At 34.6% G+C, this 17,416-nt stretch overlaps 1 protein-coding gene and 1 non-coding gene across 5 annotated transcripts in view; one reads left to right on the top strand and one right to left on the bottom strand.

The window, feature by feature from the left end:
• Nucleotides 1-17,416, top strand: part of Pbx3 (PBX homeobox 3) — a 238,717-nt gene that overhangs the window by 127,626 nt on the left and 93,675 nt on the right. The gene's annotated exons all lie outside the window — the stretch shown is intronic.
• On the bottom strand, nt 13,014-13,145 carry LOC111812724. The gene has a single exon (XR_002818146.1). It is a non-coding gene; the product is annotated as a small nucleolar RNA SNORA63 (small nucleolar RNA).

The raw sequence follows: 17,416 nt of genomic DNA, 5'->3' as shown, positions 1-17,416 counted from the left end.
CTCCTTTAGGAGAAATAAGTTTTCATTTCTCTTTCATGACCAGCCTTGTCTGCTTTTACCATGTCTTCAAATTTTCCTTTTTCTTTAACAGACATGGTCTTCCACCTCTCTGAGCACTTCTTAGAAAACTCTGAGAAGTTAACAGAGCATCTAGGTGCTTCTTGTGCTCCTCTCGGCAAGTTTGCACAGAGATTGCATGTGATGACATTTTGACTCTTGGCCTCTTAGGATCTCCTTTGCCCATGTTTATTTGCTTTCCTCAGCAAAGTGCAGTCGCCCAGTGCCTGTCCAGCTCTCACTTGCCCCAGTGCTGTCTCTATGGAGCTCAATGTACTGCAATGGCTCCTTAAATTGATTTTTAAAAAGATTTTTTGAAATGCTAACCAACACATGAGGTAAAAAAAGCCATCATAATTATGAGTTAGCAGAAACATCAAAATATAAAATCAACCACACAAACACTGAAGATATTTGTAGAATCAAACAATGCAGATAAAATAAGCATGTTGAAAGAAATTAAAGATTATACATGTGTTGAACTGAACAAGACTCCATTGTTCAGCTGGTCATCAAAAAGAAAATTCTTAGGTCGTACTTGGCTTATGCTGAGAATTAGTAACATAGACAAGAATAAATTAACCAGAATGTAGCACAGATAAGACAGTAAATATGAATTAGAGGTTAAGGAGGATAGACTAAGTAAGTCCAACAGACATTGAACCCATATGGTTGTAGAAGTAAAGAACATATATGTTAGTTAAAAAGAATATCTCAAAAGATTTATTTATTTGATAATGTCAGAATTCATGACATATACTGATAACTGATATTCAAATTCAGGTAACCCAGTTAATTCTAACTGAGATAAATTGAAAGCTATTTGTACCAACATATGTGAAAAGGCAGAACCTAAAAATTTAAAAAAATCTTTAAATTAGAAAAAAAGAACAGTAAACAACTTTTAAGCAGGAGTAATTCAAACCAGAGGACAATGAAACAGCTTCAAAATGATCATAGAAAACAAACTGAAATTCACTGTCACCTCCTCTGTAACTACCTCTGCTGCCATCTCCACCACCACCATAGCCTCCTCTTCCACCACAACCAAAATTCCCTCCACCACCTTCAGAGTTTCCTCCAGGACATATAAAGTTGTCAGATCCACCTCCACGGCCTCTTTGTGATCTAGTAGACTTGTTTAGAAAGGACCTTTTTCACTTCACAATTATGCTCATTTATAGTGTGGTATTTCTTTTTTTTTAGTGTGATATTTCTGAACAATAGTTTTATCAACTGTATCATGATCTCAAAAGTTACAAAAGCAAATCCTCTCTTTTTCCCACTCTGCCTGTCTTCCATAACTTTAGTGGTTTCAATCTTGCCATAGTTTTCAAACCCTTCTGGTTCAGGACTGTCATAGGTACAGTTTGCAAAAAGTATAGCTATTGGTTAATACAGTGTAGTGTCCATTAGATGTACATTCCTGAGGTCTTTTATCTGTTGTAACTTTGTCTTTTTCTTTTCATCAGGTACATTGCCCTATAAATTGTGGTAGTGGTACCAGGAATAAAAAAATTAAGGAATTTCTAATTTTAAAAAACAATTAAAATTATCCACTAATTTTTTATACATTAAAACTGTGAAATATGGGTAAAGTAAAGGTATTTTAAGAGCTGCAACTTAAAGTGTTCATTACCAATAGTTTTATTAAAGAACTTTCTGAAAGGTATGTTTTATGAAGAAGGAAAAAAAGAAGCCCTCAAAAATGCATGTCTGAGAACCAAAAATAGAAAGGATAATGAAAAATTTGTGGATATTTATTTATGGGTAAGTGTTGACTAAAATATTTAATTTGTCAGGATTAAAAATAATAGTTGTTTAATCTTAGGTATAAGTTGGGGGATTGTGATTGGAACTGAAGTATTTAAGGTTCTTTTATTGTCAGAACAAAAATAAAAATTTTGATTACCAAAGAAATGTAAATAAAAATCACAGTAAGATGTTTTTGTACCAGATTGGCAAAAGTTTGAAAATCTTTACTATAACAAGTTTTGGCAGGAATATGGAACAAAGGATTTTTTTTTTTTACTAGTGGATATATAAATTAGTATATCATTTTAGCTTGAGCAATTTTTTTTTTTTTAGTTAGTAAAATTGAAGATGTGTATGTATACTCCAGCAATTTCATTTCCAGGTATAGCATCTTGATAAACTCATATTACAAAAATTTGCTAAAGATGGGAAACAATTCAGATGCCCATGAATCACATAATGGATAAATAAATACATAGAGGTTTATACTAATAGTGGAGTTCAGCAAAGTTATAAATATGAGTAGACTGTTAACTGCGTTTAAGAACATAGATGACTATCACATAATAATACTGACTGATACAAGACAAAAGAATGCATATCGTATTTCATTTATGCAAAAATCAAAAATGGAGAATAAACTGTCAATAGGATTGCATAGATGGCAATAATATTTTAAAAATTCTAAGAATCCTAAATTATCAAAAATAGCTGCTTACCACAAAAGTTGAGGTAATAAGGATTCAGTAAGGTAGCCATTGGTCGTAGGAGCCCATTGAGTTATTGAAATATCAGTATTCTACATTGAGATATCTTGTAAGTGTAAAATATATCTCATTTTCAAAGATTGAGTTTTGTAAGGAGCCTGTAAAATATCTTATTAATAAATTTTGACTACCGCTTGCAATATGTTAGATGCATTGAATTAAATAAAAATTTTTAAATTTATTTTTAAAAGTTTTAAAAATGTGGCTATAAGAAAACTGAAAACTACACATGTGGCCCTTCATTAAATTTCTATTGGACAGAGTTCTAGAGGCTAAAGACCAAGTTGAAATTGAAGGCAAGTTGAGATTGAGATGAGCCAAAGTTGCTTCTGGGAAAGTGTAATTTCTTTACTTATGTAGTTGTTATGTGGCTGCCACTTTCTACTTGTGTGTTTCCTTCCTTGTCTCTGTTTAAAAATGTGTCTTTCTGTATAGATACTCAAAGTTTTAAATGATTTGAGTTGTTGATATTAATGAATTTTATAGAGTAACTACTAAAAAAATTGAGGTAAATTATGTAGCTTCCAGATTAGTAAAGGAAGAAAAATAAAATGGTAAGAACAGAAAAGAAAAATCAAATGAATGTGGAAAAGAATAGAAGAAATAACAGTAGGCTGGGCCGGGGAGATGGCTCAGGAGATTAAGCGCTTGCCTGACAAGTGCAAGAGCCTGAGTTCAATTCCCGGTTCCAGAAAAAAAAAAAAAAAGAAATAACAGTAGGAAAAATTACAAACATTAAATGAGTTCATAGAAATAAACCCAAATATATATTTAACATAGCATATAAAATATTAATGAATAAAAGATGCAAAAATTATAAATGAAAGACAAAAGATTAAAGTATATCAAAGATATACTAAAGAAATATGTCAAAACAAGCCAAAATCTGATGATGTACTTGTTAACAAGAGACATACTTTATAAAAAAGGAAACAATGATAAATGGTGGAAAAAAGATATACCAAGCAACTACTCATAGAAGGAAAGCAGAAATAGCTGTATGGTATTAGATAAAATAAAGTTGAAATTGAAGGCAAAAACTCATTTCTAGAGATGAAAAAGAGAGTCACTGTGTCTTGATAAATGATCCAACTTGCCAGGAAAATTGTAAGAATTCCAAAATTACATACATTTAATAATATAGCTTCAAAATACCAAGAAACAATTAACAGTAGCTCAAGGAAAAACAGTCACAATTGTTGGGAAGAATCTTTACCATATCTCCTTGGGGAAATAATAGGCCAGACAAAAGAATTCTGTAAATATGAGAAAATTTTGATAATACAATTAAGAAACCTTGTCTACTGCACATATTGAGAATATATCATCAGCAGTCACAGACTATTCATGTACATACAAGCTTAACTGTGATACAGGCTCTATAAATAGCTGAGTGTGGTAGTACACACCTGTAATCCCAGTGCTCAAGAGGCAGGGGAGAATTAAGGGGAGTTTGAGGCCAGCCTGAACTATGTATCAAGACACTTACAAACCACAGTGCACCACACCACCCCACAACACATCATACCCCACACCACAGCACAGCACACCACACACATACACACACCACATCACTCCACACCACTCCGCTCCACTGTGCTCCGCTCCACTGTGCTCCGCTCCACTCTACTCTACTCCACTCCACTCCACTCCACTCCACTCCACTCCACTCCACTCCACTCCACTCCACTCCACTGTGCTCCACTCTACTTCACTCCACTCCAGTTAGAAAAATAACTCCTATGACATTTGGAAATTATAAAAAGTTTATAAATCACTCAATTTGAGGGAAAAGTTGTAATATGCATAGATTATGATCTATAATATAGCTAAAGCTTTATTTTCTAGCCTTAAATGCTTATAAAATTTTAAAAGGCTTTAAGTTAGTTATCCAGAAATCTAATTTAAGAACTTAAAAGAACAGCCAGAAAAATCTAAAGAAAAAATTTTAAAGAACTAATAAAATTTTGAAGAATTTAGTGAAACAAAACAAAAGTGAGCTGGGTATGGTGTCACATGCAGGAAGCTGATGCAGGAGGATTGCTGTGAGTTAGAGGCCAGCCTAGGCAACATAGTGCCCTGTCCAGGCTGGCCTGAACTACTAGTGACACTCAGTCTTAGTCTCAACAAAAGTAAACAACACAAAAAAACAAAGATATACTGCAAACATCAATGAAGTCAAAGTGTATGCTTTGGAAATTCATAAAAGTGATGGAGTATGGGGAAATGTTCATCAGAAACAACAACAGAAAGGGATTAAGGAGAGGAAATAGAAGTGCAAGTTAGTAACACTGTGAAACTAAAATGGGTAACAGAAGTTAGAAAGAGTATATGATGGACATCTTGTAAATACTTTTGTCCCCTTAGTGAAATTTGACACCTTAGGAAATATTAGTAAAACTATACAATTTCTGTTAAAAATATAGAAAACATACATGAGTCAGTTAGAATTTTTATAATTATTCCACACAAAAAACCCCCAAACCAAACCAAACCAAAACAAAACAAAACCCGTAAGGATCAGAGGGATTTTTTGTTTCAAGAGAGATCTAAATATTCAAGGAATGGATAATTTCTGTTTCAAAAGTTTTACTTCAGCTAATTATATAACATTAATTTAACTATGAGATTAAAGTAAATTGGTATAAAAATAAGAAAGGGAAATGATAGATTCATTATGAATGTAGATGGAAAAGTCATAGACAAAATGTTGCTGAACTGACTCCAACAATGCATGGACTTTTAATAGAAATATAAAGACTTAGTTCAGTTTGGGTCAGTAATCCATGATTGGGCCTACATTATAGACATTAGTAGGGAAAACAGACGGCTTGAGCATCATCTGTCAACTTGACCTAATGACATTTTTCTTGTACCCAATAGCAGAAGAATACTCACTCTCTTCAGGTGCATGTGGAGCATCCATCAAGACAGAACACATCAAGTGAATCTTAATTTAAAATTCTAAGTTCTGGCAAGGATGTGGAGCAACACAAATTCTTTCTTTTGGGGGGGGTGGATTCTAGGAACCAAACTCATGACTTCATACTTACCAGGCAGGCACTGTGACACTGAGCTAAATCCTCAGCCTCAAGAAATTCTTATGTATTGCTGATGAGAATAAAACTTGGTGCATCTATAGGGAAGCAATTTGTCAATATCTAGAAAAGTTAAGATCGACACATACTATAAAGTAAGTTTTACTTCGAGGTATATATTCTAGAGAAAAGTTTCCACATATATATTTAAAATGCTGTCCAAAATCTATCAGTGGTTCCATAAATAATGCATTGCCTTCCTTTCATTCATCCGAGTACTGTGAACATAGAGTAATGTGGATGGATACTGATTCAAAAAGCAAGTAACAGGAGACTTCTGCTTCTGGCTATGACTAAAACCCATGTATGAGTTCCTGGCTCATGCACTGGGATTTCTCTGGGATATTGGGAATTCCTAGTATGTATATATTTTCATTTATAGTAAATACTAGTAAATTAACCTTCACAGGAATAACTTACTGATATGCATTCTTTCCATTTTTAAATGTACATTTGTAAAAAAAGAAATATAGTATGTGAGCTGTTTTCGGTAGCATTACAATGTAAACACTCTTTTCTCATGTCACAAAAGAAAACTTTTTTGGGGGCAATATTCTGCTATGTTCTCCAGTCTGGCCTCAAACTCCTGGGCTCATGTGATCCTCCTACTCAGTGTCCTGAGTAATTGGGACTGTAGGCATGTGTCACTGTGTCCAGCTTATGATAGCAGTTTTTAGGAAATAATTTTATTGGCCACATAATATTTTATTGAGTGACTGTTTTAGGATGTTGGTAACCATTTTTATATCCTGGGACATTTCAGTTGTCCTTAGCTTTTTGGTATTAAAAGTACTTTATAATGAACATTTTTGAAAATGTTCAGTAGGATTACCCAGATAGGAAACAGAAGGGTATTCTACTTAAGAGATAGGTACAGAGATAGGTTGTAAAGAAAAAGCTTGACATTTGAATGGACCTCAGTAAGTCGTTATTCTGATAATCTAATTAGACCTCCTGATTCTAGTGTTTGCTTCAGTCTTCTTGATATTCTACTGCCAAGTTTCCTCCCTAATATAAATTCCTGTGGTACTGCTCATAGCATGCTACTCCAGCCTTTTATTATTCCCTGGTCCTGTAGGGTAAAGTTCTAAATCTCTGCCCCAGAATCCATAGCTGATTATAATTTTGACATTCATTATTTTATTCCTTCAACTATCATTCATTGAACACCAAATATATGGCAGGAATTGCTCAGGGGGCTGGTAATAGATAAATAAAACATTGTATATATGAGTATAAGATTGTGAAGAAATGTAGACTATATGAGTTTTGAAGAAGGGTTATGAGAAGATGTTTAAATCCAGTTTGGAGATTCAGAAAACACAGCTTCTTCAGCTTCCACATAACAATTTTTTGTTCTAGTCAGGTCTGTCTTAAAATGCTTAATTGAATTTCTGTCTCATAGCTTCTTCCCCAAACTCTACTGGATTTTTAAGTTATCCTACACACATTATGTTTCATAGTTTTCCTTAACCAGTATGTAATGTACCTCATCTAGAACAATCTTTTCCAGGTCATGAAACTTACTGTTTTCATATTACATACACATTTATGTCTTTTGGCTTTTTAGGATATTTAGGTCGGTGACATATGCCAAGCCCTATGTTTGGTCTGGCAGACTATATTACAAATGTATTATACTTACATCTTGTATTATCTTACTTTTTGTGTGTGTATATCCATCTTTCTAGTGAGATTATAAGCAGCTAGAGGACAAGAACAATGCCACACACATTTTTCTTTTCCCTAGAAACTCATACATATGCCATGGAACTGGAATATAAAGGCTTTTAAAAAGTATTTTAGAGTTCACATTGACTTTGTTTTTATTTGTTTTATTATTTTTGGTCTTTTTGAGATAGGGTATTGCTATGCAGTTCAGGCTGGCCTTGAACTCACTTTGTGTTCCTTCTCCCTCAGCTTCCTGAGGGCTGGTATCGCATTGACTTGATAAACCAGTAAATCAAGCTGCTGAAAAACCAGTCTTTCCATACTTAACCAGGAGAGATTATTTTCCATGATTCCCACCATTCCTGATCTGTTTAGGTTTCAATTTCAGGTAGATATTACTGTTTAGTCAGACTTCATTTAGGACTTGGAGGATGGTAAATTATTCTGGTATCTTCTGTCACACTAGGTGATATTAGCTCTTTGTTTTATATACCAAGAACCTATGTAGTGGTACGGCCCTTGATAATTAGTCCTCTTCTTAGATTTTTCTTTTTTTAAAGTTTTTTTTTCTTAAATAGTGTATTTTCCTTTATGTCTCAGTGGAATCTTCTTTCCATTTTACATGACTGTGTTTCATAACATTTTCAGAATCCATGTCATAGTCTTCATTGTAGCCCCAGTTCCTTTACATTTGATCTTACTGTCTCATCATTAATATTACCACAAACAACATTTTCTGAGCACTTATTAAGTATAGAGAATTTTGGGCACCAGGGCAGGTTATTGCCTTTTTTTTTTTTTTTTTTTTTTTTAAGATAAGGCCTTGCTATGCTGTACAGGCTAGCCTTGAGCTAACTTTGCAGCCCCAGTTGGCCTTGAACTGACAGCAATCCTCCTGCTTCAGCCTCCCAAGTGCTGGGACTATAGGGGTGTGCTACTGCACCCAACAGTTGATTGTTTTACCAGGCTCATTTCTCAATTTGTTGAGATGTGAGAATGGTTGTTCATTGTTTGCTTTCTTTTCATCACTAGCAATCCTTTATGGTTAGTAGTTTTGAGTTCACCGTCATACTCAACTGCAGATGACTAGTGATCAATTTTATATTCCGTTCAGTGTTGTTAGTTGTTAATAGTGGCAGGAGGAAAAACACACAAGGAAAAGTGGACAACCACAGTAACTCTTTACTGATTTTGCTACCATGGTGGTAAATTGTTTGTGATTTGTGAAAATGCACTCTTTTATCAGTGGTTGACTATCAGTTCCTTTTTCTGGAGAGAAGTCATTAGTTAACGTAGCTCTAGGATTTGTCTGGGAAGAGCAGCACATCAGTTAGAATGCTAATTCACTCGACTGGCAGGAAGCACAGTGAAATGACAGCTTGGAGGGGGGTAAGAGGAGTGTCTGAAAATGGCAGCAGATTGGTATTTCGAAAGGGGAGGGAAATTTCATAATGATGAATAAGAAAGATGACATTTGGTGCTCACATTTAACTTGCATTGGATGTCCATATAAGGGTCAGTATGCATAACCTCTCTTGATTAGGCCTCCGGCTGCCCAGCAGCTGACTGGGTGTATACCCTTCAGACTGTAACCAAAAGAAAGGCCTAGATAATTAGGCCAAGTTGAACTGCAGGAGGTAGCCAGCCTCTCTGCTGCCTTTTGTATATTCATGACCCAGCTTGATTGATGGAAGGACAGTGTTTGGTGACACTGTCATTTGCAAGTTGAAAGGTAGACTACAGGCTGGAGCCAAGATCAGATGTGCTTTAAAGAGTCTTACAATAAACTCATTTGGATGCTGATGATGTTCACATATGCATTTCTTTGTTTCTTACTCTTTCTCATGGACATCTGTTAATTTGTAGAAATTAGCTTGGTTGTTTTCAGCTGAAACCTCAAACTAACTTACCAGATACTTTTGTTTAAAAAGTTGTAGGAAGTTACTTGGTGATGTAATGTATGAAGTGGGTGTTAGATGTTCTTCTGTAACATTTTCACTTATTCTTATGTAAAAATGTATTTTTCTTAAATGTATTGCTTGAGTGATAAATAGTGAAAAGTAACTGATTTCCTCCCTCCCCAGGGAAAAAGTTAAATGAAATTATTTGTGTATTGTATATATTTCAGAAATGTTAAGCACTGCTCTTAAATCTTTTTCAGAGAGTTTTTATAAGAATATGCTGGGGTATAGCTTAGTGGTGGAACATGTATTTAGCACATGCAAAGCCTTAGCTCAATCCCAACCACCAGCGAAGAAAAAAAAATGCTGTTTCTTATCAGAAACAGGTGAATATCTTATGGTTTATTTTTAATATCATGATTCATGGGAAGGGTCTTAGTTCATTCCAAAAATCTTTCCATTTACTGAATAGATTGATTAATTTCTCTGTCTTTTTTTTTTTTTTTTTTCTTTTGTGCAGGGTCTCACTATGTAACTCAGACACATAGTGATCCTCCTGTTTTCAACCTCCCAAGCGCTGGGGTATTAGGTGTGCGCCACCACCCCCATCTCAATCACCATCTCAGCGCACTGGTGGGCGGGACTGGCACAGCACACTGGGGATTGAACCCCAGTCCCTGCGTCTGCTAAGCAGGCACTTTGGTCCACTGAGCTAACTGGTATTGACCCATACAAATTGATTAATTTCATAGTTGTCACAAGTACGTTGAAAATACTGAAGGAAGTTAGAATTCTGAAACAAAAACATGAGGTTGACATAAGGTGTATCTTCAAAATGTTGAACCTAAGTTCTCATGAACTGTTTGGGGAGCGAATATCATATTTCATGTATTAAAAGAACATGAAGATAAACTTTTTGAGATTTATTGATATAGCTGTCATGTCAATATTAAGCTATTAATTAAATATCCTTTGAGAAATACTACGTGGACATGAATACTAGTTATTCTATTTAATTATTTTAAATTTAATTAACTAATTTATTTTTGTATTTTGTGCAGGGTCTCACTATGTAGCTTGAACTCGTAGTGATCCTCCTGTTTTCAGCCTCCCCAGAGCTGGGATTACAGGTGTGTGCCACCATGCCCAGACTTCGTCACTGGTTCTGCGCGCCTGGAGGTGGGGCTGGTGCGGCATGTAGTGCAGGGGATGGAACCCAGGCCCCTGCGCTTGCCTAAGCAGATGCTTAGTCTGTTGAGCAATCTCACTGGCCCTATTTTTTAATACTCATTACTTGTATGTTTTTATAAATTTGCTGTTCTCATATAGTTAAATGAGTATCGAAAGTGATTTGCACAGTTTCTTTAAGAAAATCCTTAGGTACATGTTTTACATGCTTTCTAACTCCTGGTGGTTATCATATAGCCTCAAGTATTATATGTTGGGTCTTTGTAAACTATAAAGTACTATAAAAATGAAAGAAGTAGTAGTAGTAGTAGTAGTAGCTGCTATTGCTTCTCTTCTTCCCCCATTGTTGTTATTGTTGCTATCAATTCTAAGTAGATATAACAGTGTAACAAATGAATTAATCCTCTCATATTCTTTGTCAACTAAATATGACTGATTAGGTATGACACTTAAAAAAAAAAAAAACTGGCAAAGGAAGACTCCAACAGTTATTTTCCTTGTTAATTATCTGAGTTCTTTTTCTCACCAGAAAAGCAGTGCCTCCAACTGGCAATGATGTTTTTATAAAGTACGTTTTGGAGGGCATTGGAAATATACTTTGATTACTATAAGAAACTACATTCTCAGTCTTAGATGGCATTTGAGATAAGTGTCTGAAATCTAGTAACCAAAGTCTGTATAATATTTAGAAAATATTGTAGCTATAAGTTTTGGTAATTATTTCTAAATCAAAGTTATGTTTTGGCAGAAAAAGCATTCATATAGCTAAAATGTTAATTAAAATTTCACTTTCTCACTTAAATCACATCTCATAATATTCAAATCCTAGATTTTCTTTTAGATTTTTCTTAATAAAATTATATTCAAAGTGTGTTTTCTGTGGAATAAATGAAAATAAACATATTGAACAGAAACAAAGGAATTTTCAAAAAAAGAGTCGACCTTTTCTTGAACTGACTTTAGTTGTATTTGTATATTTTACTCCTAGAGAGCAACATTCTTAATATGTTCATTGCTGTTCTCATTGTCTTTTTAAAAACTTATGGGTATAGGTATCACTTTGTCTGGAAATTCTGTGTCTTTCCCAGTGATAAAATAAATTTGACACTTGTTCCATGAAGGCATTTATTCCCTGCTTATCAGCTCTTCAATTTATGGCTGTGCTTTCAAATTTGTGCCTGTGACTCCCATCTTTGTATTTACTCCAATTAACACATAAACCCTAATTAGCCAGATCAAGGGACTTGGGAGTCCATAAATGGAAACTGACATGGCAGAGCTTGGCAGCTGGCATCAAGGCAAGGTGACAAAAATAGGGAAGTATCAATTAGATGACTTTGATTGTAAAACTGTGTTTGGGGATGGTAGATTTTATAAGCTTTCTGTGTTGCTTACTGCTAGGGTGGGGTACAGGAATTAGTTGGAAAACTGATGGCTAAGTTAAAACATTGAACTTTAGGTGTATTTAAAACCCAACAATTATAAAAACAGAACACCAATTTAATTTTATTTCACATCATTATACCTGCAATGAAGTATACATTTCTACCAAAAGTACTTTTTGTGAATTTTTACTTTAGATACTCTTGAGTAGGAGTATAAAGTCTAGATCTAGAATCTGTAAAAACTTTTAATTTTTCACTCTAAAGCTTTTGCAAGGAGGGGTAGTTCAAATGGGTAAATATGAAGGATCCATTGCCGTTCAGTATTTACTTAATTTCAAACTGCAGCTTGGGATTACATATGTGTTTCAGCAGTGAAAAAAATTTAGATTTGTAAACATTCTCATATTAGAAATCTAATATTAGAGAAAAAGATTTGAATCTCAAATAAGAGCTTATGTAATAAATCTTAAATATTCATGAGCTCGGCTGTTCCAGTTATGTGGTCACTAACACTGGTTTTGTTCAGGTGGGTAGCTATTTCTTAAGAAGGTTATGGAGGATCATTGGAAAGATAATCTATGATCAATGCAGAAAGGGCACTATATGCCTTTTCTATACCTGTTGAGACCCATGAATGATGGAATTTTCTTTTTTCCTCTTAAAACTTGATTGAAGTTGTGATTTGAATATGTTGTCAATTAAATATGAGGCAGTAAGAAGTTATAGATTTTATTTCATTTTTGATAGTCAGTGGATCTGTAAGCTTAGTTGTCATTTTGCTTGACTATAATTATGTTCTGTAGTTATTTATGCAGTGTATTTAAAACTTAAATTTTAAAACTGAAATTCTTTTATCTATTTTATATGCCCATGTTAAGTACTGCAGAAAATGGGGAAATGAACTCTTAAATGGTATATTTGAATGATCTTTAGAGGAGTATTTGAAACATTAGAAATCTACCATAAGGTCTATTTACATAAACATTAGCTGAAGATACAGAAACGTACTGAAATGAAAATGTTTCATGCATTAATTTGCTACAGAAGGAACTAACATAACAATTTGAACAACATTCTGCCTACTTAGATATAAATTCCCTAGGGCAGTTGAAGTAGTTTGAGTCTTAACATACACAGAAGTTCATTCTATTGTTAAAATGAATTATTTTATTTTACTTTATTTTTTTCAACATGTATGAGACCAAGCATCCCTGGCTGCTACACAGGGAGAGCAGACAGGTATAGTTAAGAAACAACTTTATTTTGAGCAGGGGGAACAATAGCACAGCACTTAACAGCCATGTTGTAGTCTGAATCCTGCTTGAATTATTTGATTTTAAATCATTTAAATATATTTTAAATCATTTAATTTTAAAAATTAAATCTAGACAATTAGAAAAAAAGTGTTAGGAGTATTATTTCTAGACTAAGAGATTTGGAAGTTTCCTTAGCAGCTCAGCGACCATAAGAAATACTTTTTTTGTACTGGGCATTAAACTCAGGACCTTGTTCTTGTGAGCCAGGCACTGAGCCGCTGAGCTATATCCCTGCCCGAGAAATACTTGTAAGAAACAGTTATAGCTGTTTTTGTAAGAGAAGCACAGAGATTTGCTTGGCAAATGAATGATGTCTATATTTTGTAATTGTGCAAATGCCAGATTTTATGAAGAAAGGAAACTCAGCTAATCCAAAAGTAATCCATGTAAAGCCAGTTTGTTTTCCTTGCCATTTTCAGTCATTCTTGTCAGTGGAACTTTTTGTGGCCAGATTGGTTAGCTGTGTTACAAGGAACACCTTTGGAGTGACTAAATATGTGTTACGGCTTTTTATACAAAGAATAGAAGTTATGAATTTTGAAAATCAGATTTCCCAGCCCAGTTTTATGTAGCTCATCTGTTGGATGATTTTCTTTTTCTTTTTGAGTATTCTGATCCCAGTTGCATGATCACATGTTGTAAACCACATGGAACTGTTTGAAACTATGATGGGGAAAGTAGCAACTGCAAACATTTCCTCCTTGAAGCAAGTGGTTGTCCTAAACTGAGCACTGTAGAATAAAAATGGAAACATAAAAATAGCAGTTAGAAAGATAAAACAGCATTTATAGTACTAATAAAACCGTTGTGGCTTCCACAGGAAAACATGCTTTGTAACCTAATGCTTACCTGAAAGAACTGTCGAGTTTCTGAGAGTTATAGCTGTTTTTGTAAGAGAAGCACAGAGATTTGCTTGAGGGCTGAGTGATAGATTCGCCTGCCTGAAGCATCCCAGTGTGTTTATACATGGCTTGTATGGCAGCTTTCATAAGACATTTACCCCATGATTTGCGATGAGCTTATGTGTGAATAATTAATGGCAATTAATCCTTAATTACAGTAATTAGGCAAGTCACAGGAAATTAAGCTGCAGCTGGAGAAGACCATGCCTGGGAAGAGAGGATTGGGGGCTGTGTGAATGTGCCATTTACTGACAGCATTACTAGGATGCGCCGTATTCAGCAGCTTTGGCGTTTCTATTGGCAGCCTTGGGTAGGACAAGAGTGCTCTGCATTAGAAGCAATCTATAGTTGTCTACAAGAGTTTTAAGTTCAAGTGCCAAAATGTTGTGTTGCATATGGTGATTATCTAAGTTTATTGGTTGCCATAACTCAAATGAGTATAATTGTTTTTGGCTTGATAATAGTGCCATTAGAAACAGGAGCTTTTATGTATCTGTAGGTTCTATTGGCATGAACTGTGATGCAACTTTTAGAATCAATTCATCCAGATTTGCAATTATGGAGTAGATAATATAATTGTCTAGAAATTAGCTGAGAAATTTTCAATCAAGAGCAATAGCAGAGCATATACTATCTTGGTTGAGGAGTTAATTACTTTATTAGTAGTTACCTTTCCCAGTTATGGGTGTAGTACACAGTATGTAAGGAATAGTCATTAAATTAAATATACATGCTATAGTAAGGACAGCAGAGATTATTAAAAATTTAAATTGTCCATACTAAATACTAGCAAAAAGAGTAATATTTAAAAATCTACAAAATAGTCATTCTATAGAGAGCAATACTTTGCTACAGATTTCTTCTCCCCCAATTCCCTTTTTGGGCAGTGACTGAACCCAGGGCCTTTAGACTGAGCTACATTCTCAGCTTTGTTTTATTTTTTGTGTTTTAGAGAATGATCTACAGGGTGTTTCTCACCACTAGATTGGACTCATAGTGATCCACCTGTTTACAGCCTCCCAAGTGCTGGGATTATAGGCATGCCCTACCACACCCATCTCTGTATGCCCCAGGGGTGGGGCCAGCATGGCAGACCCAGGGACTGAACCCCTGGCCCCTGTGCCTGCTTGCAGGCGCTTTAATCCATACCTGTTTTATTTTTTTATTTTGAGGTACATTTAGTTTATAAATTGCCCAGGCCAGGCACAAACTTGTGATTCTCCTGCTTCAGTCTCCCAGAGTACTAGGCTTGCACGTCCTCTTGAGAAATGTTCAGAATCTTTCATTTGAAAATACATAATTAATTTCTTCTATGCTCTATGTGGAATTAAAAAATTAGAGGACTGTTGAAAACTTGCATTACTTCCAATATTTTCCACAGTTAAATGAAATTTAAGAATGAGTAAAGCGTTTTTGTTTGCTCCTGAAAGGTGATGCTTATCATTCATTTTTCTCTTTGAAACTTAGGGTACAACAGGAAGTTGGGTCCACATATGCAGGTTAGATCTGATAGTAAACTTACCTAAACTGTGAATGTATTACATTTACTATACATCTACTGTAATAGCAAGTGTGCTTCTTGGTATCAAAACAAGTACTGGGAAAAGGATGCACTTGTCAAATAATTTAAAGTAAGTAAAATCCATACTTTTTGTTTGTGTTTTTTTTTGTTTTTTGGGCGGAACCGGGGATTAAACTCAGGCCCTTGCACTTGCCAGGGAAGCGTTTATTCCTCTGAGCCATCTCCCCAGCCCAAAAATCCATACTTTTTAAGATTGATAATTTAGTTGGAGACATTTTTCAAACACTACCTTTTGTACTAAGAGGGAAAATTAGGAATTTTTTCCCTCCTTCTGTAATTGTGATTAGAAATCTCTGGAACAAAAGGCTGTTTGAGGTTAGTAAATGCTAAGTATGCAAAACCATATTTTCTGTGATTATTGTTTCTTCTAAGTCCAAGTTACTGATAAAGAATAAAGTTACACAAATACATGAAAATGATTGTCACTTTTACGTCTGGTTCACTTTAAAGAGGATATAAGTCACAATATCCTAATAATGGTCTTGAGTTTATGAATGATTTTTCTCCTTGAAATAAGCAACACATTCATTTTAATATGTAGAATCGGTGTGCTAGCAGGGCGACAGTTTAAAAAGGCTTCCAACTGTGACACAAGTGCAGCCATATTGCTTCCTATTACTCGCTGAGGTGGTTGTTTAGAAGAGAGAATGTTCTCCCTGGAAATGCTTAAAGTGCTGTAATTTTATTTAGGATAATGAGGATTTATAACCATTTTGCCATATGAAAACCTGCCTTTAGACAGTGAAACAGGCTGTTTTGGTTATTGAACATTCTTAACTGTAGTGTGAAAGAGTATGTGTCTTACAATGATAAAGTGTTTACATTGGGGATTGTGCTGGTTTATTCTATATGTTGGCCTATGTTAAATATTAAACATTAAGTGACACAATTCAAATTTAGCCCATGTAAACATTTATATTTCTTTGTGCATGGCATTTCTCTGTATTGAATTGTTACTAGTTTTTGTCCTTATTTATACAAATAATTTTAACTGTGACTACTTGATGTCCCTGGAGCCTTGAATCTTTATAATTTTGCTCATACAGGTTGTACTGGAGGAAGTCTTTTTGTGTGATGATCAGATAGTACATAGGTGACAGATGTGGTATATCTGCTATATATAGCAGGAACTATGTGTTAGTATTAACGTGACATTATAGTGCTTATTGTCATTAAAAATTAACATAGTAAATGTAAATTTGACTTATGTTATTAATAAAATATAATACATATTATACTATGGCACTGTGTGAAAACCCACTGTGGACTAGTTTGTTTAGCCCTCTGACTTTGATATGGGAGGGAGAAGGAACAGAACAGTTAGAGATTTTTATCAGGTTTTTATCTCCTCACTGAAAATCTTAGCTCTCAAAACATTTCTAATTTCCCTCATTTGAAGGTTCAAACAGTTTCAAATTACTGCCCATGGATTGTTCTTGACATCACGAATGGTAAATTTGAGCTGTGGAAATGCTGGAATGTGTTTTTGTGCTTTTCCTGAACAAGGGAATTCAACGGGTAAATTACAGTCATTTACTGGGAGTGTAATTTACTGAGAGCCTTTAGGCAAATGCAGGAGAAAGGACAGCAGCAGAATGGAAAAAACGGCGTAAAAACTGTTTTGTGTATTTTTTCCCCTTTCTCATTAAGTATTTATTCACATAAGAGTTTTATGAATTAATGGATGGTCCTACAATTAAGACAGATAACCTTTATTCTTTTTACCACTGATACAGCAAGTATTTCAAATACTGATTGCTATATAAAAATTACAACTTGCCACATTTCTGAAAT

The sequence above is a fragment of the Octodon degus genome, unplaced genomic scaffold (genome assembly GCF_000260255.1).
Source record: "Octodon degus isolate 3935 unplaced genomic scaffold, OctDeg1.0 scaffold00138, whole genome shotgun sequence".
Classification (NCBI taxonomy): domain Eukaryota; kingdom Metazoa; phylum Chordata; class Mammalia; order Rodentia; family Octodontidae; genus Octodon; species Octodon degus.
The sequence above is the reverse complement of the archived record's forward strand: the minus strand, read 5'-3'. Positions and strand labels throughout refer to the sequence as shown.